Consider the following 21,953-nt stretch of genomic DNA (forward strand, 5'->3'; position numbering starts at 1 on the left):
TACCTAGATGAGTAAGATCTGATGGCAATGCTATAGATGATAAAAGCTTCAGTGGGGAGAGAAGCCAACTGCTAAAGCACTCGATATTTAAACAATAATCATATCTCAATCTACACAGGATGCAACAGTAATCCCTGAAACATGACTTGTCAACATGCTGTCGAAAAGACCTTCCAGTGTTGCTCGTAGCCAGAAGAAATGAAAAAGATAAAACTGATGTGGACAGGGAGAGAAAAGGATGACGGCCTCCAGTGCAATACTTGCTCAGTAGCATTCCCCATGGGCCAGAGAAGGTTGTGTACCGCTGGCATATACACTTGAAACAGAAGGTAAAGCTAGAGTGAAAATTATGGTATTTTGACATTCGCCCCCATCACAAAAGCCCTGGCAGTTTATAGCAGCAACATGAACAAGGCTGCTGCCAGGGAAAACATGAGAAGGAAGAATTAAAGCACAAGGGAAGAATGGAGGAAGAATGATCACACAGAAAAAAAATAACAGAAACACATCCCTCCTCTTACTGTAAATAACCTCACAGCAATAGCCTTCTATCTATACAGTACTGGGATGCTGGTTATTGCTTGCTGCTTATGTAAGTTAGCTGATTTCTATCTCTTGCTCTATACTATGATTCAGGGATTGAAAGCGCAAGAACCATAGCAGCCCTCTCTCATGTGCAGTATATGCCTGGTAATGTTTAAGAACAGAGACGATAACGTATCTATTTTCCTCTCACACAGTGTATTTTTCTAAACACTTGCCCTTACTATTAGCTATTAACAAGCTGTAGAAGAAAGGAGGAAGTTCCTTTTAAACCTTTCTTTCTTTTAACCAGCACACCCATGCAAATCAAACCAAGAGTGCAGGAAATAGTACCAGCCCAACCCACCTGAAGTCCAGGGGTACCCTTCCATTGGCTGTGGGAATTGCTATTTTGCAGTCTTTTCTAAAGACGCGAGTACAACTTCCAGGTCTAATCAGGTCTGAGGAAACAGAGGCCTCTGGCATTAGAAACACATTTATGTAGCCACCAGGCCAGCCCCTTCTGTTTGTTTGACACTGAAGCCAGTTTTAAAGGCATGTGCAGACTATATTATCTCATCACTACAAAATCCCCAGATTGTGCCTCCTGTCTCTTGAGTCACATGCCAGCTTTCCTCTCACCATTTCTTTTTTACTTCAGAGCAGTGGCTGAAGCTGCCTCACAGTAATTTGCAGAGTAGTTTCTGCAGAGAAACATTGAGATACTTCAAATAAATGAATACCTGAGGCATTACCAGCCTCAGATGAGTACTTTAGCATTTTAAATAATTCATGAGCTCCATGCCTTGAACTGAAGGACAAGGGGGAGATTGCAGCAGAGATTCTTTATGGGCTCTCGTAAACAATGCAGTACCTGGCATCATATTTAATAATGGGAGGGAAATTCTAAAACTTGCACAAAACCATTAACAGGAAAAATAAATATGTGGCGGGGCTGGAGCCTCTGAGGTCAGGAGACACTAGGGAGTGGTAAGTAAAGTGCAGAATCAGGAGCTTGGAAAACTCAGCTCTTTTCTGACCATTGCCATGGCAATTCTGGTGACCTTGAGTGAGTCTTGCTGAAGTTCAGTGCCTTTAGTTTCCCCATCTGTATAACAACACTCATGTCACCCACTAGGTTGTTTGCATGGAGACTTATCTCCGTGTTTTTGAAGCAGCCTGGGATGCTCAAGTCAAAGGTGCTGGTGATAGGGATTCAAAGTAGTGCAAGAGGAGCTAAATCAGAAGTCTGGGTTTCAGGAGGTCTGCTGTGGTGCTGACATGGCTCCCATTACCATCACATCTGAGCCCCTGGTGATCTTTCATGGGTTTGTCCTCATGGATCCGCTCTGCAGAGGGTAAGCAAACTAATTCACCTCTCCGTGCTTAAGTGTCTTGATCAATAAATGAGGGAAATTACTTTCCTGTAGCAGGGAGGAAGAGAGGTCCTAGGCTCAAGCCATTATTGTTTGCAAAGTGCCCTAAGATCCTTTGCTGCGAAGTGCTGGGAAAGCTGATGACATTAAATCAGGGGGTTGGGAGGGACCCTCTGAGGTCAGCTAGTCCAACCCTGATAACCAGTCAAGGGTGGCACTGGACAATTTGACACTCCATGCGTGGTCCCATGATTCATTCATCCCTCCTGCTGAGAGTGCACAGGTGACTGCTAGAGAAATAAGAGGCCTCAGCATTTGGTTGACTCCCCTTATCCATTGCATCACACCTAGGCAGTGGAGTGGAGCAACACAATTACCCCCTGTCTGCCCCACACTGGAGCTTGGGTGAGAATTGGTGAGCTAAGATGGAGGAATGCTTGTGAGCTGGTGGAGAAACCACTAGGAGAAATGGCAGAGCTTCCCAGCCCTTTGAAGGAGGGGCAATTTTGACCGGTCTCTGACACAGGTTACTCCTAAAAGTCCCAGAATCCTCATCAGCTAAGCATAGGTGTCTTCTATCTGTACTTGACAAGAGGTCATAACCTCATAAATTTATCATGATTCCCAGGGCTTGTAAACCCTGAACTGGTGTACTTTACGCAGAGATAATCCTCAACTCCTCCCACAGACTTACAGTTAGAATGGAACATGTTATCCCATGTGCCTTGAGGTGCTTCTTACAAGGACTGGCTCGCACCCAGGCCCAGAGGTCTGTGCTGCCTGCCCATCTCATTTGGGTTCTTCAGAAAATGCTGGTGTTGATCCATAGCCTACAGGATTTGAAACCTACTTACCTATGAAACTTCCTCTCTCCCCATGCAGCATGCAGCAACTAAGACCAGCTGGGAAATTTGTGCTAACAACTAGGTCATTTAAATGGTTGGACAGATGGAAGCACAGTGTTCTCTAGGGAGATCAACTTGTCAATTCATTCCTCACAGCCCAGCAACACCTGGGCCCATAAACCTTCGGTGCTCACCGTAACACTGACCTATTCCTCCAAGCATCCAGGGAAGGGTTAGAAGAGGGAAGACAGCCAAGAGGGCAACTATTACTGGTGGATGGAGTGAGTGGCTGTTTATTTGTGACTGTGTATATGTTTTGTACTGCATAGAAGACAGGCTAATTTTACAAGCAGATTGATAACACTGTGCCTGGTTCTCTGGCATGCCACTACAGGTTTATGAGACTTGGAGGGGAGCTGGGCTGAATAGACTCTTCTGTGCAGCCAGACTGTTTTTCTGCCACTCTTCCATTTGGACAGTGAGACTGAGGACTCCCTGCTGGTTGGTTACCAGGGAGCTGCAAGATGGCCTTGATGTGCATGCTCTGCTTGGCATCATGGTAGTCTAACCCTCTGAGGGTGGTAGAGAAAACACATGATGACTAGAGTGCTAAAATAGCTTCTCTGTCTCTGAAAAGTATCTGGAAAGAGCCATATCGTCAATGATAACAGTGACATCCTGGGGAAGGCCATATGAAATGCAACTTTCCATCCTCAATATGTAGCATGTCCATTTGCTTGGGTTTCTGGGTTTTCCACCCCTTGACTTGCACATTAGGTCAGGTTACCCTAATTTGATTCTTCCTAGGCAGCATCTTCCTGGGCAAGATTCACTGCACTGGATCCTTGTTGGAAGAAAGACACTAACCTACCCAAGGAAGGCTACATACCAACGTCCTGCCTTTTAAGTCTGGGCTCAAAGGAAGGCTTTAAAAAAACAACAACAACAACAACAAACAGATAATGACACCCATTTTGGTCAAAAACAGCTAACTAATTTCTGTGTGTCCATTCTATACAATGATTATTAAATGCAAAATCCAGAACCCAGGGCAGTGACCATAGCACTGAACCACATCCCCCCCAGTTTTCTCTCCAGTATTTTCTAGCACCACATTCCCTCTCAACTGCTCAGCTTCACAAGAAGGGTGCTTTTGGTAATGCTGAGCCCACAGCCTGATGGTTAGCATCAGATGTGCTGAGAAGTAGGAACTGCAGATTTAAATCTACTCTGGGTGAGAGGAGTCTAGAAACCAAGTCCCCTAATCTCTGGGAGCACCTACACATGCATATTAATGTGAAGCAATAAACTCCAGCGCATATCACGCTGGAGTATATTGCTCCCAGGCACTGTGCTTACACGTGCACCTGGGACTGCAGCAAGTTGAGCCAGGTTGGAGCAGCCCCAACTGGCAGGGGATCCAGGGGGTCAACCTGCCACCCTGGCACTGCTCTGGCTCAGCTCAAATGCTGCACAGGGGCTGGTTGGGGCACAAGGGTGCTCCAATGTACGGCTAGCTGGCAGGCAGCCCCTGTACTGAAGCACCCTCGTGCCCCAGCCAGCTGGGTCAGCATCTACACATGCGCTGCTGCACACAAAAAAATCTCCACAGCAGGATACTTGTATTTACAAGTACTAACCTTCTGCAGAGTTTATTAGTTTCCTGCAGCCTAATAGGGACGCACTGTGTAGACACCGAGACATTTACTGCAGAGGTAATTAGGCAATTCCACAGTAAATGTCTCGTGTAGACATGTCGCCTGGGTAAGTGCCCTGACCTTTGGATTAAAAGGTGGGAGGAGCCACCTCTACTTCCTGACACACATGGTGTTGTCCACCTTAATAGAGAATGCTCATAATGCAACGTATGCAGCTAAGTCAGCTGCACATGTGCCACTTATCTGTCTAAAGATGACATGGGATTTGGGGCTGTGTCAAGAGCCCAAAGTTACAAAACAGAAATGTCTTAAAATTACGTTCATCCACCATCCATTTGGCCAACAGTGAAATGTTCTGAAGAGCTGAAGGACCATGGCTTTGCCTGTTGCTAGTACCACCTTTCACCTCACCTTCTTCGACAGGCTTATTCCCTTCGTACCTGCAATTCATACTCATATACCTCGTAGGCCAACAGACTGTATACAGTAGACAATATTCCCTCTACCAGTCTCAGCAGTATGGGGATGGGTGGGGTGGGTCTTTAACCCAGCGTTTCCTGAACAACTCCAGAACCTCCAACACCCACCTCCTGCTTGTTTGGGCCTCCTGCTCAGTTATGGAATCTCAAGCAGAGCCCAAGCCAGTGGTTTGTCCCCGGATTCCTCTTCCAAACTTGCCCTTTTACATTATTTTCCTCACAGGCCTCTGAGCATGAGTAAACTCCATAGCATTCACCAGGGCAGTGAAGGAATCCAGGTTTCCTTTCTCTGTTTCAAACAAGGCTGGCTCTTCCAAACAGTCATGTATTCCAGGGTGTTGCTACTGCATAGCCACTGGCTAACCACTGGCTGAGGGGGCGGTCTCTGGCCTAAACACCTTCTCTGGTCAAGTGTAGACTTCCCCACAGTCCCTCATAACCCTGACTGGCCCTTGCAGTAGGACTATGAGGCTAGGTCAAGACTGAAGCAGGGACAATCTATAGATGGGTCTTCCATGCCTGTCCTGCTCTTTCAACAGTCTGAACAGTGACTCAGGCTTTACTTAGAAAGTAGTACCCATCACCTTACTGTATATACTGTAATTTATACACAAGCACCCAGTTTTTTTTAAGGCCAGACAGAACTACTGAGGATCATCAGAAGATGCTACATGCCTTTCCTGTATGAATTCCCACTTCAAGTATAAGGGCTGTGCTTGAACTAGAGCATACATTTTTGGTAAAATAGCTAATCTTGATTTCAGAATACCCAGAAATGAAGAATCCACTCCAACTCTTGCTATATTGTTCCAAAGATTAACTACCCTCACTGTTAAACACAGGACCTAATGTCCAGTCTGACTAACATCAGTACCTCACCAGTGGCTCTCATGATCTCTCTCCTGGTAGATCAACAGCCTGTTTTACCCAGTGTCTGCACCTCGTGCAGGTGCTCATAGGCTATAATCAAGTAATTCCCTCAACCCCCTCTTTCATCAGCTACATCAACCGAGTTCCTTAAGCCTAAAGCATGTTTCCCAATCCTTTCACCATTCTTGTACTCTCCTCTGAAGCTTCTCAATTACCTTATTACCCTTCTTGAAAAGGGGATTTCCCACCCTGCCTCTGGGCTTGTTGTTGTTGTGGCGGGGTGCCTGAGCCCATCTCCACTCTGACTGGTCTAGATTTAGAATTTGGGACTGAATTATAAAAGAGGATCCACTCCCTAAGTAGCACATGTGGATGGTCCCAAGAGAGAAGAAAGAGAAAGTCCTGAGCTGCATATCCCAAGTGAATGAAGGTGCCTTTTTGCAGACCAGAATGTGGTGTCTAAGCCCTAGAGAAAGGTTCGCTGTGTCCTCAGTATTTTTTACTAGCTTGCTCCCAACAGGGCTGGCTGTTCTGAACCCCATGAGCACACACTGTATGGGGAACCTGGATGCCTCACTAGGCACTGGATTTCCTTCTAGGGTCCCATTACCTAAAAGTTAGCAATGCCAGGCCTTTGTTGCATCTTGCCCCTCATGTTTATAACCTTCTCTTCCAATCTCCCTCTTAATCAGTTTCTAAATTGCAGCCTCTCATTTGTTTTTGTGTGTTTGTATTTTAAGAGAGTGGCATTTGATTAGGTTTTCATTATGCAGCACTGGCTTGACTCTGCTGCACTGTGCTGCCAATGCTGGAGTGGAGAGTGCAACACATAAATAATAACGAAAACCAAGAGCTATTTTAACTGTATTTATTTCATTTATTACAAGATATAGGTGCTGGATGCAAAGAGATTGTCAGGACCAGCAGGACTCCTGAAGCGTAACTGAGATGTGACAGACCTGTCAATCTGGGACTATAATTGCATCGCTGCAGGTTTGAATTACAAGTTGTTTGTACCGAGTAGAGCAATACAGCTCTTTGGGGAGAAATGTGTTCATTTATATTTCACTACTTTGATCAACATTGTTTATAAATTTGCTAAAATGTAACAGCTTTCCCATTTGACTTGGGGTTTTCAAAAAACAGTCAGTCAGTCTTGGCTGAATCCAATGGTGAAACTCCCAGCGATTTACTTCAGTGGGAACAGGGTTAGAAAAACAGTGAGAATCGTGCAAGTGAGATGGTACAGAAGGAATGAATTCAGCAAAGCTTGAGACATTTTGATAACATAATATTTTTCTGCTCATAGTGTGTACACTCTGTTATAGTAACTTTGTGCATTCCTTCCAGGGATGGACAACCCCACTTCCCTTTGATTCCTGCTCTACCCAAAATTTAAAACCAACTGCCTGGGAGGGGCAGCAGCATTTCAGTTCAGGCAGCAGTGAGGGAGTCAACTGACTACATGGTTCATTATCATCTACCTGATTCTTGCTAATCTCTCTTCACACCACAGGTGTTAATGACCCTCTCTCCTTTTTAATGAACTTGATGTTCCACTATGCAAACTGTCATTTCTTCTGCAATTTTGCTGCCTGTTAGCCATTCCTGGTAATGTCTCTCTTCTATTTCATAGCCCTGAAGACTGTTTTATCTCTAGCTAAAAACCTTAACTCAGGTGTGGTAATATTAACTCAGGTGTAGAAATCACTGACAGTGAAGTATTGGAGGCACTGGCAAGATGCTCAAGATGGCTAGATTTTGTTTTGTGAATCTGAATAAGAGAAGCACATTTAACTAGAATGACTCTAATACTTATGAAATGGTAGCTTTTGACTATTTTTGCTTAGTTTAGCTTTCTTAAAACTAAATATATAATCTAGCAAAGTAATGCACATTCCAATAAGGAGATATTTGTTTTCCCTTTGACCTTAAACTGAATAATATAGTGCTAGGCCTCTAGCATTTTGGCAAAGTTTCTAATTTCTATGCAACTAAAGAAAAATGTTTTCTGTTTTATGTGATGGGATGCCACACCATCTATACCCCACTTCTCAGATTTGCCCATGATTCCTTCTCTGCATACCCTCTTTGGTATCCATGTTCAGAGTTTGGGGCTACTGAGGCTTGTTTTACTGTTTGGAGGTAACGTGTGTGTGAACGTAAAAGGCCAGGTGGATCAGCTCTTTGTGTCCACAGGCTTTCCCATCCAAAATGTTGGAGTTCATGAGCACCCAAATGTTGCAAAAGGAAAGTTAAACAGAAGTCACTGGGGGGGACAGCACTCACTGAAACCTGTGCTGAGATCTGCAGCCAGGTAGCCCTCAGTTCTAAGAAGGATTCAGTGTATGTGATGGGCAAGAGAGACTCCAGACAGAGCTTATTCCTTGGGTGGCCTTGTGGACCCTCAGTTCCTCAAACAGAACAAATCCATTGTGAGAACAAATCCTCCAAATAGAACTCAGAGGTGACAGGCTTCCACCTGAATCTAAATTGTCTGAAATCCCAGAGCCTGCTGTTGAGTAGGTCAGGGTCCAAAAAAAAGGTGGGATTGCATAAGCAACCTGAACAGGAACCATGGACTTCAAGCAATGGTGACCCTTGGCAGTGGTAACACACCAGTGGAGTGGCAGACGCCCCCAGTGGTGGAATGGCAGCATCCCCCTACTCGCGGAGTGGCAATGAACCCTGGTAATGACAAGGAGCAGCAGATGTCCAGCAGCAGTGGTGAAAAACAGCAAACTCCAGCAGCCACCCTGGTATCAAAGAGCAACAGTGATCCCCAGCGGCAGAGCGGTGGCAGACTCCCATATGGGCCTCCCTACCCAGCATCTGCCACTTTTGGCTGGCATAAGCGGGAGAGCACCCCAGAGAGCAGCCCTGGGTGAGTCTCTCTTCCCAGCAGACAGAGCTAAGTGGAATGTTCCCAGGGTTGGTTTCAGACCCGGCTCACTGTTTATGGGACCACCTTATAACTGGCACTGATTTAGACAACCCAGGCCATTACCAAGTCTTTCAGATGGCATCACTACATGGCAGGATTACAATATGTTGCTAAGCATATTCTTGACCAGAGCCAATGGGCATCCATTTACAAAACACATTACATACTCATTTACATGTGTGTTTGCCTGGGGAGGATTGGGTAAGAGCCCACACACTGACAGACTTAAAGTTAGGCATAACAACAAGATGAACCCTTACTGTGTGCTAAACAGCCACTGTGCCAGTGTTGGCAAGTCTCACAAGAAAAAAAAGTGGTACTGCCTTTAAAAACAGGCCCAAAACAAGCTCAACCCATGTCAAGCCCAAAACACCGCCCCCAACCCAATGCGGGGGGCTATGGGGAATTTTGGGGTGGCTATATACCCTCCAAGTCCCATGTATCCTCCCCTCCATGCCACCAGAGCATGCGGCATGGCGCAGAACTGCTCCACAGCCAGGCTGGGACCTTGCAGCAGTGACAGCATAGTCTGGAGCTGGGGCACACTGCGACCCACTACCTGCGCACCCCTGCCCAGAGCGTGCAGGTGGCAGATCATGGCTCTGCCCCAGCTCCAGACCACACTGTCACTGCTGCAAGATCCAAACTCAGCCATAGAGCAGCTCTGCATCCTGCCACATGCCCTGCCAGCGCTGCTGGGGCCGGTTTCCATGGAAACCCCAGCCCTGCACTATCACAGCACAGCTGCTGGGGAGGGGGAGGTCTCCATGGAAACCGGCCCCAGCTACTCAGGTGGGGCTGCTGGGAAATGGAGCTTGGCTGCTGGCCAGATCCATCATTTTGCCCACCCCAGAGCTATAAATTTTTTTGTTCAATTTACCTATTACAAAAAAGCCCAAAATAAGCAACCTCCAAATAAAAACAAGCCCAAAAGACTGCAACCCATGACTCTCAAAAAATTAAAGCAACTTTTTTAAAAAACAAGCCCAATTCCATGCATTATAAGTGGACTTGGCAACCTTGCGCTGTACATAGGAGTGTTCCTCTGCAGGATTAGTAATGGATCACAAACCATTCATCAGGAAACAATCTTCATTCTACTGGTACAGTCCCTGTGGACCATGCAAGGGTACTGCCAGCTTTCTATTACAATAGCTAACACTTTCTACAGCAGATGCGAGATATATATATATTATTTTTTTAACCATTTGAGCTTTGTCATTGTAGATAAGACCGGAGGGAACAATTTGCTTGCTCTAATAGGTATACACACCTCTGCTCTGAGGGTACTTTTAGAATGCAACATACAAGACCTCAGACCTTTAAATCTGTGCATTGACTAGGAAATAATGACTTGAACACTCTTTCCCCTTGCAATAAAACCTTCCTCTGCCTTGCAGGCCATGCTCGTAACAATCTTCATCAGTCAGGTGTTACCCTCTTTGACTTTATACATCTACTAGTATTGCTTTTTGCACTGGCTAAATAACATGGAAACAACCTTTGTTGAAGCATGCTTGTCCAGTGATACATGCCTCACATAGACCATGAAGACACAAGATGACTGGTTAAATGATTTCAACAATCATGAGGGTCTCTTAAAATCTTTAACACCTGCACACACACAGTTATTATTTCTGTGTTGTTATAACACTGACATTGCACAACCAACTTGTACTGACTACCTACACCCCAGTCAGTACTTACAGTTATCCTAATGCCAGTAAGGGGGGAAATGTGCTTACAGGAGAGGGGGAAATGGAGCTGGTGGAGAACATTTGATTCTCTCTCTTTACCCAAGACCAATAACAGGACAGTAGTGCTCCAAAAAATGGAAGTGGCCAGCTAGGAACTGAGTGTGGCCAAGTTGGAAAGATAATGTACCAACTGCTGCCCTGCAGCCCCAGAGCAACGCTGACTAATGAGGTTACTAAATGGCTATGGCTGAAAAATAAAGCATCCCCATGTCTCCTCCCCACTCCCCCCCAGAAAATAGCAGCACATGCCTCCAGAAATCCCCTTGGGATGCAGAGACCAAAGCTGCTCCATTGGAAGTGTGACTTACTGGGTACAAATCAAACCCAGAATATGCAGCAGACAGGAGCCAGCATTAGCATAGTTTGCAAACACCCCAAGCAGGAGTGGTTTGGTTGTGGTCCCTCTTGCAGTTCAGATAGATGATCCTGCTCTGGCCCATCTTTAGCTGCTATACAAGTGTTAACTTCTCAGTGTGCCTCATTACACAAAGCCCATGCTGGGAGTACACCGGATGAAAAGAACAAGATGTATATAGTTGGCCTTATTGTGTGACATTATTTATTAAACAAGGAGAAGCCGGTTTCATGAATATTCACAGCTCTCTGTTCTGTTACAAGGAAAAAAAATAAGAATGAATGATTTATTGTCAAGGTAGGTTTTACACCTTTATGCAGAGGCAAGAGCACACAATGGTACCAGGCAGCCAGAAATCAAGAGGAGGAGGGAATATCAATAACTTCCTCTGTTCCTGCTGTATCCTTGCCATCCAGGCCCCTCGTACCCAGCACAGGAGGTTGGCACACACCATGTGTGCAGGTCCTTTCAAAGCCCCACAACTCAGGTCAGTGATTAGCAGACCAGAGATGGTGTTTTCTCTAGTTCTGAAGGGGAACCTGTGCCAGGGGAAAAAGTGAGGAAGAAGCCTTCCTGGCAAAGCTTTTCTGTCTATGTCCAGGCCACAGTGGGGCTCCTGTGTAGCATCCTTTTTGTGTGGTTTCTCATATAGTCTCATGTACCCTGATGGCTTGCTGCTAGTGGCATAATACACTGCATGTACTGGGATATCTGGCCAGACCCAAAAGATACAAAGAGCCTGTAGACAAGCATATGTCATACCCATAAAGACAAATGGGTGAAGCTCACCAAGCCTATTCATTACTTAGGGTGCCTATAGACATATTCATTCATGTTCTAATTAAAACATGTAGGAGCAGACTCAATCAAGTCTGCTCTGCGTTCTAATTCAAATGCTCTAGCATCACCTCGCTATCAAGTGTAGTAAGCCCCCATGCGTTTCAAAATGGCTATGGAGGCTCTTTATCTAAACCTTGCAGAATGAGCTTTAGATAAAGCATCCTGCAGACATTTTGAAACATGCGGGAGCTTAATACACATGATAATGAACCATTTTAGAGTGACTATCTGGGAACCACTGCAATTAAAACACCCCCTGCCCCCACCCCCAAGCACGTGCATAGGAATGAACGCCGTGTGCCCCCAGAGGCTTGGGGGCCATGGCGAGCTCCTGCAGGCAACGGCAGCACTGTTGGCAGTGGGAACATGGCGGCGGTAAGTGGGGAGCTCCTGGAGGCAGCCACAGCGCTGTCAGCGGTGGGGGGATGAAGTGGGGTGGTGAGTGTCGACCAGGGGTCAGCGACCACCTGCAGACACTGCTGGTGATGTCCGCAGCGAGGAGGGTGGCAAGTGGCGACCACCTGCAGGCGCCGCCAGCAGTATCGGTGGCACCTTTTTGCAGGGGGTGCACCACCATGCTCAGGGAGGGCACATGCACCCACATGCATCGCCAGTGTGTATAGGCAGCCTTCATTCCCAGCTTGGGGAAAGGATAAGCGCCCTCCCTACCACCACCACCTGCAGTAAGTCAAAGATTTCTCTTCTATCACCCTAACAAGGCAGATGATTTGCAAGGGCTGTCAAAGAAAAGAGAACAGAAGTTGTACTGTTGAGCTAGGACCCCAGTATATTGGGAAAGGGATGGCCTTACTCCTCAGATCTGGTAGTTGGGAAGCCACCACTGAGTTCTTTTTTGGTAGCACCATTGTTCATGCCAAGTGGCACCTTAGTTTCCAAGCCACCCCACAGACTGCAGTGGACACAGTATAATTCAATATGAATAAAGACAGCACTAGATGGCTCTTTACAATCCCACCTTTCTCCTTGTGGCTATTTTTTTCCTGGATATTTTCAGATTATTTCTGGAGCTCAATCACGCTAGATACTGCTTCTCTCCACACACTGGGGACTGAAGCAGGAGTGTTTTAGAGTAGAAGAGTAAGTCATGAAATGCAAATTCCTAGGTGAGGGCAGTACCAGACTTAGGCCAGGTACAGACATTTACACTTTTACCGGTATAAGTGATCAGAAACTGGTCTATATCCATAACAAAGCAGAAGTTTGGCACACACACGCTGGTTTAAAAATGGCAGAACCCAGTCTAAGATTTGCACCACCCCCTCTCCCCTCCACATCAAAGGGTGAATATGTGTTGTTTGCTACCCATCTAAACCACACTGCTTAGAGAAAACCGCATAACTTCGATCAATTCTCCCTTGGGCTCTTTGAGGCTAGGGACAGAAATTATATATTAATTGGTATAAGTGATTGGAAATCAGTCTAAACCTGTAAGAGAACAGAAGTTCAGTGCACATAGACCAGTTTCAAAATGGCTGAACCCAGTTTAAGGTAGACATGGATAGATGTAGTATCAGATTTACTCAGTTTAGGTTAGACTGGTCTACCAAACTTCTGTTCCAGATCCCCTCCTGCCTCCTCCCCTGGCATCCCAAGATGCTGTGCAGCCTGCCCACTAACTCCCCCCTCGCAGAGCAGGCAAACTAGTCTCTGCCAGTGCTCCTCTGCTTTGGCCAAGTCGGGCTAGCCCTGCCCCCAGGCTGTCACAGAGCTGAGGCAGCAAAATCTCTGCTCCCCAGCCCTGCATCCTGCCTGTACCTGTCAGCCTGGAGGGGCACCAGAGGGACACGGGGAACGGAGCCCCCTGATCCTCCAGAGCTGGGGTTTGCCCGGTACTGCAGGGGGGGTTCCCCCCCACCCAGCCCTGCCCCTGCAAGTCTCTGCCTCTGACCCTCAGGGGACAGGGGAAAACAAAGCTCCCCACCCTGGCCTTGACTCACGCTGGGATGGGGTCTTCCCAGCTTGGGGGGGCCAAGACTGGTACGGGGAAAATTCCCCTATGGCATGAGACTCCCCACAGCTGTGCAGACCCCAGCTCGGCAGAGCCAGAAATGGGGCAGGGGGGCTCCATTCCCCCCCTGCAGGGGGAGGACAGAGGGGGCTGGGAGGTGCTGGGTAGCCAGTGAGGGATGGCCCCTGTTTGGCTGCACTCGGGTGCTCTCAGTAATGTCCTGCATGCTGAGAGGCATACAGGAACACCCCCTGCCAGTGCAGGCATCTGTGTCTCTGCCAAGGAAAGCATGAACATGAGTTCTGTTCATTAACAGTCCAATCTACACAGCTCAGAGAAACCTGTGAAGACTGGATTAATTCCCCTTCAGGCTTTTTGACCGTCTGTACTTAGCCTGAATGTCTGTACCCAGCCTTAGGGTTTGGGGGCTGGGTTGCATAAAAGCATCAGCAGGTTACCCTCAGCAGTAAGAATAGATTTCTGACACTGTGTCATCAGGTGGAGAAAAAGCAGAGGCATAAAGTTATTTACTTAGAACCAGAGGAGACGCAAATGCTTTAGTGCCAGGAGAAAGGGGCAAATGAGTCCTTGCGCTCGGTGAACAAGCCCCACTGATTTGCACTCCCCACTAAATGCCAAGTGTGACATATACTCGCCTCCTCTCTGCGGTTTTACACTATGTGGGTGTGTGTCTGCAGTTGTTGGAGGCTTTGCAGGCACCTGAAGGGATCTGTAACTTTATACTTCCACCAGGGAGGTGTCAGTTCTTCCAAGCAATCATGGCATCACATTGCCTCAAGCTGTAATAACATCTATTACAGCACTGCAGTAGTCAAGAGTGAGAAGGGCACATGGCCCTAACCCACTCATTTCAGCTGTTAATAACTTTCCCCCAAAAAATTCCTTTTGGGCAGAAGCGTCTCATGCTGGCTGGTCTCTTGTCTAAAAGTAATTTGTTCTTTTGGAAAGTTTTACGCATAACACTTGGCTGCCTTTTTCTTTTTTTTTTCGGAGTCAAATAAAGATGAACATACTTATTTTGTGCTTTCAAAATATTGATCCAGACATTTTTGTTATGCTCAGTCTAGATAAGGCAGAGCTTTTTAAAGGTCAGCTGCAAAGGTTGTGTTCAAGAATTGGGTTTCTGCCCTTTATTTCTGCTTTTTGCGATGCATTAGGAGACACAAAACAGACCTGGGTTTTTTCCCTTGCCGGAAACAGAAATGTTGAGTCTTCCCTGGTTTTGCTGAAGGCCCTAGTGGAGGGAAGACACCTGTCTTGTGAGTTCTTATGCAATAATTGGAAGGATGGAGGAGTTGAAACTTTAACAGAGACATCCTTTCTCTGATGCAGGCATTAGGTATTGAAGTTAGATATGCCTGACAAGAGGCAAAGAACTTTAAAAGTCAGACTAAGGCTCCCAAACCTACAGCTGCTCAGCTTCCAGTCTGCTGCATTTGGTGATGTCACTGGGCATGTCTATGCTACAGGCACCATGACTGCAGTGCAATGTAGTGACAGCAGTCTAGTCATAGCAGGATAGACACAGGTTAATTTACCTTTCCCTCTGAGCTCTATATTATTACAGCTAGACTGCAACTGGTACCTAAGTGAGTTTAAAGCTAGCTCAGGTATTTCTATGTTATGCAACAGTCATTGCTAAGATTACAATGAATGCATATCCCTTATTTCATAGCATCTCCAGTTCCCAGAGTCTAAGTGGAGAGAATCTGAAACACAAGATGAAAAAAACCAAACCCTTTCTGCTCCTCCCAGTGCCACACAAAATGTTTTCAGACCTCTTCATGCATCAGCAAAACACTGCAAAAACCCAGTGTGATTTTCTTTACAAGTCCCCTTTCAACATCAGATCTGGCCTGCAATCATTATCTGGCCAGTGATCAGCAAGGAAACCTGCTTCTTCCCCATCCCACTTCTGACAAGCCCTCCTACTCTTTTCTTGACTTGCCCCTACCACCTCGGCTGCTGGGAGTGGAGTGGCTGGACCACCATGACTGGCAGTGTAGGCCTCAGATCTAGAAGGGGGCATGTTTAGGAGTCCTTTTTCATGCAAATATATGGAAATGTAAATGCAAACAGTGCAAGTAATTCAACACTTTGAATGAATATTTGAACTCAAAGGTCCAGACATTCAGAATTGTCCAACAGTTCTCCCAACTGTACAGTGGGTCCAATAAAAGATACCACAAAAAAGTCTCTCTGAATGACTGAGGAGCAAGGCAATGGGCAGGACAGGCAGACAGGGGGAGAAGAGAAGTGGTCAAGTTTGAGGAGCGAGTCAGAGGTGATGAAAAGGCTGTAGGGATCATGGGTCTGGGGTTCCATGAAACTGGAAAGGCAGAGACAATTCATTAGGGTTATGGCTGAACTGAAAAGGGAGAAAACAAATCTGCAGAGAGGGGCTCCAGCTTTATCACAGGATTTGGTTGGAGGAGAAAATCAGAGGAAGCAGTGGAGTCTATGATGTATGACATTAAATAATTATTATTTATGTTGTGATCCTATCTATGTCTTCTACCCAGAAACTAGGAACACCCTCCTGCCTCAGTGCAGTTTTCTGTACCAGGGGCCAGCAATGTTTTTGGGCAGTGTTCCCAGAACACCCACCAACTCAACTTGGAAGATGTTGGTGTGCTAGGGGCAGATGGCAGGGGAACCATGAGGGGCCCAATCCTTGTTGTGGCAGAGCAGCCCTGGCCCCTTCTCCACCATCTGCCCCGAGGCACACATGCCAAGCAAAATGCCTTTGCGTGCCACACTCTGGCACCCATGCCAGGGGTTGTCTACCCCTGCTTCATACAAATACAGAATGAAAACGCAGACTTTTCTCCTAAAGTCATACAATTAAAGGAACTATGTTCCCAGAAAGGATGCATGAACCAAGAGCAAAATGCCACCGCTAACTTCTGGATACAAACAGGATGACATGCTGGTGCTTATGCTAAGGTAGAGTTGTCAAACTCAATGTGGGCCCTGGACCAGATCCACATGGCAGTGGCTCCTCTCAGGCTAGATCCATGAGGCCAGCTGTGACATGTTCAGAGGTGGGCAAGTCCAGTAAGCACGGAGCGAGGAAGGGTTGTATCTGCACAGCCTCACTTCCCCCTGCCAACAATGGCCATGTCCCTCAGAGTCCAGGGATGCTAAATTCTGTGGCCAGCCACACAGCCCACCCCTCTCAGCTTCTGGTACCCAGCAGACTATGGGTGAGCCACAAGGAACAGTTCCACAGGACAAATGTTTGACACCTCTGCAACTGAAGCAACAGTGCACAAGTCACATGTAGCGAGTGCCACTTGCAAATTACATTTCCCCAGTTGGGGGGCACCCCCTCTGGGGTCAGCCATGATCAGATGTAAGCACTCATCATATTTGCAAGCATGAAACAGGATCACACGTGCAGGGACATGCACAGGTAAACACGTTGCCATGAACGAGGACCCAGGACACACTGTTCTGCTTTTCAAAGCCTTTGTAATTTCATAAAGAATAAAGGCAGAGATTGCTCTGCTAGGTCACATCCAGCCCAGGGACTGTATGTTGTGCATCCAACCAATTGCTAAGGAATGCAGAGAAAAGTATCCCCAATATACTAGCAAAAGGAGATTACATTGAAAGATACATCCCAGGCAATATTTCACAGAAACGAAGGGGGTTGTCTTCATTCCAGGATTTTCTGTTGATTTCCACTAGCATTTTTCTCTTAGCCAGTGCTCAAGGTAATAAATCCTCTTAGACCCTCAAGCAAACAAAACAGGCCTTCCTCCAACAGAGCCAAGCACACTGTGCCAGTTGTCATTGCTGTGTACAGCAATCTGCTTTTCCAAACACAGGCTCAATATTTACCATCACAACCAACCACAACCCACCTGAAATGACTGGGTTTTCTTTTCTTTTCCAAAAAAAAAAAAAGGTTAGAAAAATCACCTGAGGAGAGGATGAAATACCCTCTTTCCTGATTGCAACCAGAGCTCCCAAACAAGCTGAATGCCACAAATCTCAGAACTTGATTACTCTGAACAAAACCTTGGAAGGCTAGAGAAAACTTTGGTGTGGACCTGCAAGGTTTCTTTTGTGCCCACAACTGATGGGATGCAGTCAGTCTAAAGCATTCTCTTCCCACTACACTCACATGCCTCTTGATATTTTTGTCCTCCCTCCCCTGCACCAATGCACCAAGCAATCAGCATAAAAAATCAGGTAGTTCCCCAGGGGACAAGAAGTCCATCTAGTCATTTAAACTGCTCTCTCTGGTGCTTGTGTGGGCTTTGTGTTCTGCACAGGCATTTCACCCAGCTACAAAGGCATGAAGTCATTCTTATAAGGCCAGTGCTTTTGTGTATTATGGCAAGACCCTGCAAAGCAGGGTCTTTTTAATGGATATAAATGGGAAGGCCACCCAGGTCAGCAGTCTTATATGATAATTGGCAAGATTACTCAGTCATGGCCTTGAAGGGAATAGGCTCTGTGATCTGACAGGTCTTTCTAAATTGTGTGGTGTTCAGAGCATACCTGATGTTAGCGGAGTGTCCTTTCTTGACAAAGCTCCTGATCATCTCCAACTTGGAGAGGGAGGAAATAAAAAAGTAAAGTTCTTTAAAAATAAAGCACGTCATAAATAAAGCAAATGTTTTATTTAATTAAATTTTCCATGGATTTACTGCTCTGTCCTTTATGGCAAGTAATAAATGTTGAGTAAAATATAAGCACTAAAGCACCAGTTCAGTTACACCACATATTGGGCATCCTCAGCCACTTGCGGGCCAGAGCCCCTGCTACCTTTTTCCTCCAGCCTCGGCAGGCTTGGCTGGATTGTATTTGTAGCTAAACAGGGCCATGGAGAGAGGCAGTCTTTCAAGCTAAAGAAAGGGTGGTGCGGCTGCATTTTCAGAGGTCATTGCCTCACCTACATGGTACCCTGCTGCTGCCCAGGCTAAAAGAAGTGTATCCCAAGTAGACAGTGAGCAATGCTGGTTGTAAGGGGCCTGGATCCTGGAAACAGTTCTGATCTGTGTGCTGCAAAGTCCTACTAGTAAAAGCAGTTTTTGCTCTAGGGGCTCAGGCATCAGTGCAGATGCCATGAGAACTAGCCACCAACACCTAGCCTCAGAAGTGAAAGATAGGACCCACTCCCAAATAATATGGGGCCAATGATTGGGACCCCCCCTTCAACTCTATTAGGAAGATCCAAATGGAGTAGAAGAGGGGTTCCAGTCATGGCCCCATGTTGTTGGCCTTCCCAGAGTTTCCCCTGAAACCCAGAGAGCACACCCCAGCATTCCCATGCAGACACATATACCCCAGAGCCACCCCACACAGACCCTCTAGCCCCACACCAGGAAAACAAGGTCAGGAAGCCTCCAAAAGTCATTTCAGAGACAAGGAAGGAGAAAACACTCAGAAAAGCTGTTGGAAATGCAACAGGGTTCCAGGGATGGGCCTGGACGCAGAAGAGGACTGACTCTACCCTTCCCCAGCCCCTGGGACCTGTCTGTCACGAAGCTCTACTCACACCCTACACTAAAATCACCAGCCCGAGCACACAGGTTCCAACGCGCAAGGTGTGGGCCACTCAAGATGGTGCCATCAGAGTCGGAGGGAGTGTGAAAGAGCTTTTTGTATCTCCCATCCCACACCCATCCACTCTGAATTTGGCCCTAAATGACCTCAGATCACTGGGGCATGACAGATCATATGTGCTATGAGCCAGTTGTTCCAGAACTAAAGTTACTCTCATGCCACTCCACTGATCTTCCTTTGGAGATGGGCAGAAAGTCAATACCTCTCATACAATCAGTTTTTCTGCCCTTGAGGTAGCACTGGACAACCATTTCCTCAGGTTCTAGAGCAGTAACATGACAGCTTGGTCAGTCTGTTTGCTCTGTTGGCTTCTTTTGAGAGACAGAGATTAAAATATATTAAACAAATTTAGAAAAAAAACCATGATAGAATTTCAATTAAACAATATCGGGAAAGGCTCTTGATACTATATCTCATAAGTTTAAAACATGGCCTCCAGTGCCCCACAGCTTGATTAAAAATCTGTAATATATTACACCAATAGCACAGAAAAGACAACCAGTCAACACTCCCAACATGTAATCCTTTCTCAAGGTGAATGAACTACAGCAACATAAATCACTCTTGTTTTACTCAGAGCAGCATTCTGCCCAGAGTGCCAGGGCAGAAAAGAAATAACACTTTAATAATAATATCTTGCACTTCTATAGTGCCTTTCAAACTGCTACAGAAACATCAGTTAATTACATCTGAAAAGCCTACCCTGCAAAATGTAGCAGGTCCCCATTCATCATCCCCATATTCAGATGGGAAAGCCGAGCACAAAGAGGTTAAGAAGCTTGCCCAAGGTCACTCAGTCAGTCTGTGTCTGTAAGAAGGACAGAACCCAAATCTCTTGGCTCCTGGTTCTGTCTTGGAGGTATATCTTTTCTGAAAAGTGACTCTAGGTAGGTCCATGTTTGTGGTATCTCCAGGTCACATCTGCTGGAATTAGCAAGCAGCAAACTCCTTTGTTCCCCCCTTGCAAGACTTGCAAACTGAAGATAGGTCACTCTGGGTGTCCTCTTGTTCATGCATCATCAGCAAAAGTCAAAATCCTGGTCTAAATTGTCTAAAGAGGCTAGTGATACTGGGTGCTAACATAAGACAATTTTAAGGAGCCCAATTTTCCTAGAGCCAGTACTTGGTACTTTCTGAAGATTAGGGTACCTTAAAGGAGTCTCCAGGAGATCTCACAAAGCCGGTCTTTGGTTCCAAGGCCAAGCAATGAGCCTCCCTCCTCCACAGCCAGGGGCCCCTGTGTCTTCACATTCTCAAGAGTCCAAGGTGACAGTGGGCACCAAAGTTACCAACACCATTGCCCACCTCAGGGCATGTCTACACCACATTGCCACTATACCCTACTCACCCCCCTCCTGCCCTCATGGACAGAATCTAGAAATGGGGCAGTGAAGTCACTGTGGAGGTATCCACAGCAGCTACCCTCAACCACGTTGGAGTGGGAGGTCTCAAAGTGGCTGTAGAAGGTGCCTCTGGCATGGCTTCACTGCCACATTTCTGCACTAAGTACATGTAAGCAGAAGCAGGTAGGCACTTGTGGTTGTCCCATGGTGTGGACTCACCTTTAGAGTCTTCCCTCTTGCAGGGCTCCTGGGGACAGCCAGAAGACAAATGAGAGCTTCTGCATGAGTGGTGAACTGTGGCAAATAGGACTATGCTGCTGCATTGGTCCCAAAAAAATGGCTAACTGATTTCAATTTGGTAGGACTGGAGGATGGACTTTTTCCTACATCTGTGCTTAATCTGCTGTTAACTCCAAATGATGCATTAAAAAAACCCACATTGTCTAACAAGAGAGGTGAATGAGTTTTTTAAATATACTCAAACCAGGTGTGTTGTACCACATACTTACTCTAAAAACCCACTGATTTACAACTGCTGAGACTGAAATAATCTCAATCATTGTTAACTGATTAGCTGTGTGCACGTATTACAGAGAATTTTAAATGATAATGCTCTGATAGCTGCAAACCTTTGTAGACACTTCCCTCTGCCCACTTCCTTGATGTGCCTTCTGAAAAAAAAACCCAAAATTTTAGGCAATCTGAATGCCAGTTTGGAAATATCAGTAAATACACATATGCTTTAACATATATGCATAACAGTAGCTCAAACCAAGCGTTACTTTGCTTATAGCAAAGCATGAAGAGTGTTTCCTTATCACAGGCCTCACTGTGTGATTTTTTTTCCATTCTGTAATGGGGGCCTATTTAAAGCAAAAAGGTTATTTCTAAGGGGGAATTCATGGTGCAATAGCTATAGCTACTATGGGAGTAAAATGCCTGCATGTCCAAATGTTACTGTTCACAAATGTAAGGAAACCTGGGTTAAGTGTAATGGGGTTTTCACAATTCACAACAGCTGCATGGGTTAGAACAAGCAGCCAACCCAGCTACAAAAGTGCAGTGTACTGCTGACATACGGATTTCTACCTTTTCTTAGTCCTCATTAGTATAAGAAGCTACAAGGAGTAGCAAAGTATGAATTTACACTGTGTTGTTTAAAACTGAGTTTAAAGGCTATTGGCCAAATATATCAGTGCAGTAACTCCTTAATTTCAATGGAATCATCCCAAGGATTATTTTGACCCATTGGCTATAGAAGTAGTAATGGATAGATTATGAAATAATATCTCCTAACAGTACTGGGTTGATACAGTCTCTAGCAGTCCAGGGCATTTTTGTAACACAGTAACTACACATGTGATTTGACATGAAAGTTTGAAGTCAGTGCTCAT

At 46.0% G+C, this 21,953-nt stretch overlaps 1 long non-coding RNA gene across 1 annotated transcript in view; it reads right to left on the reverse strand.

Annotated features, from left to right (window-relative positions):
* Positions 1-20,986, reverse strand: part of LOC106722406 — a 32,046-nt gene extending 11,060 nt beyond the window's left edge. The window contains exon 1 of the long non-coding RNA XR_001358357.2: positions 20,779-20,986. This is a non-coding gene — a long non-coding RNA (uncharacterized LOC106722406). The remainder of the gene's footprint in view (positions 1-20,778) is intronic.
* Positions 20,987-21,953: the final 967 nt, after the last annotated feature.

The sequence above is a fragment of the Alligator sinensis genome, unplaced genomic scaffold (assembly GCF_000455745.1).
Source record: "Alligator sinensis unplaced genomic scaffold, ASM45574v1 scaffold989_1, whole genome shotgun sequence".
NCBI lineage: Eukaryota > Metazoa > Chordata > Crocodylia > Alligatoridae > Alligator > Alligator sinensis.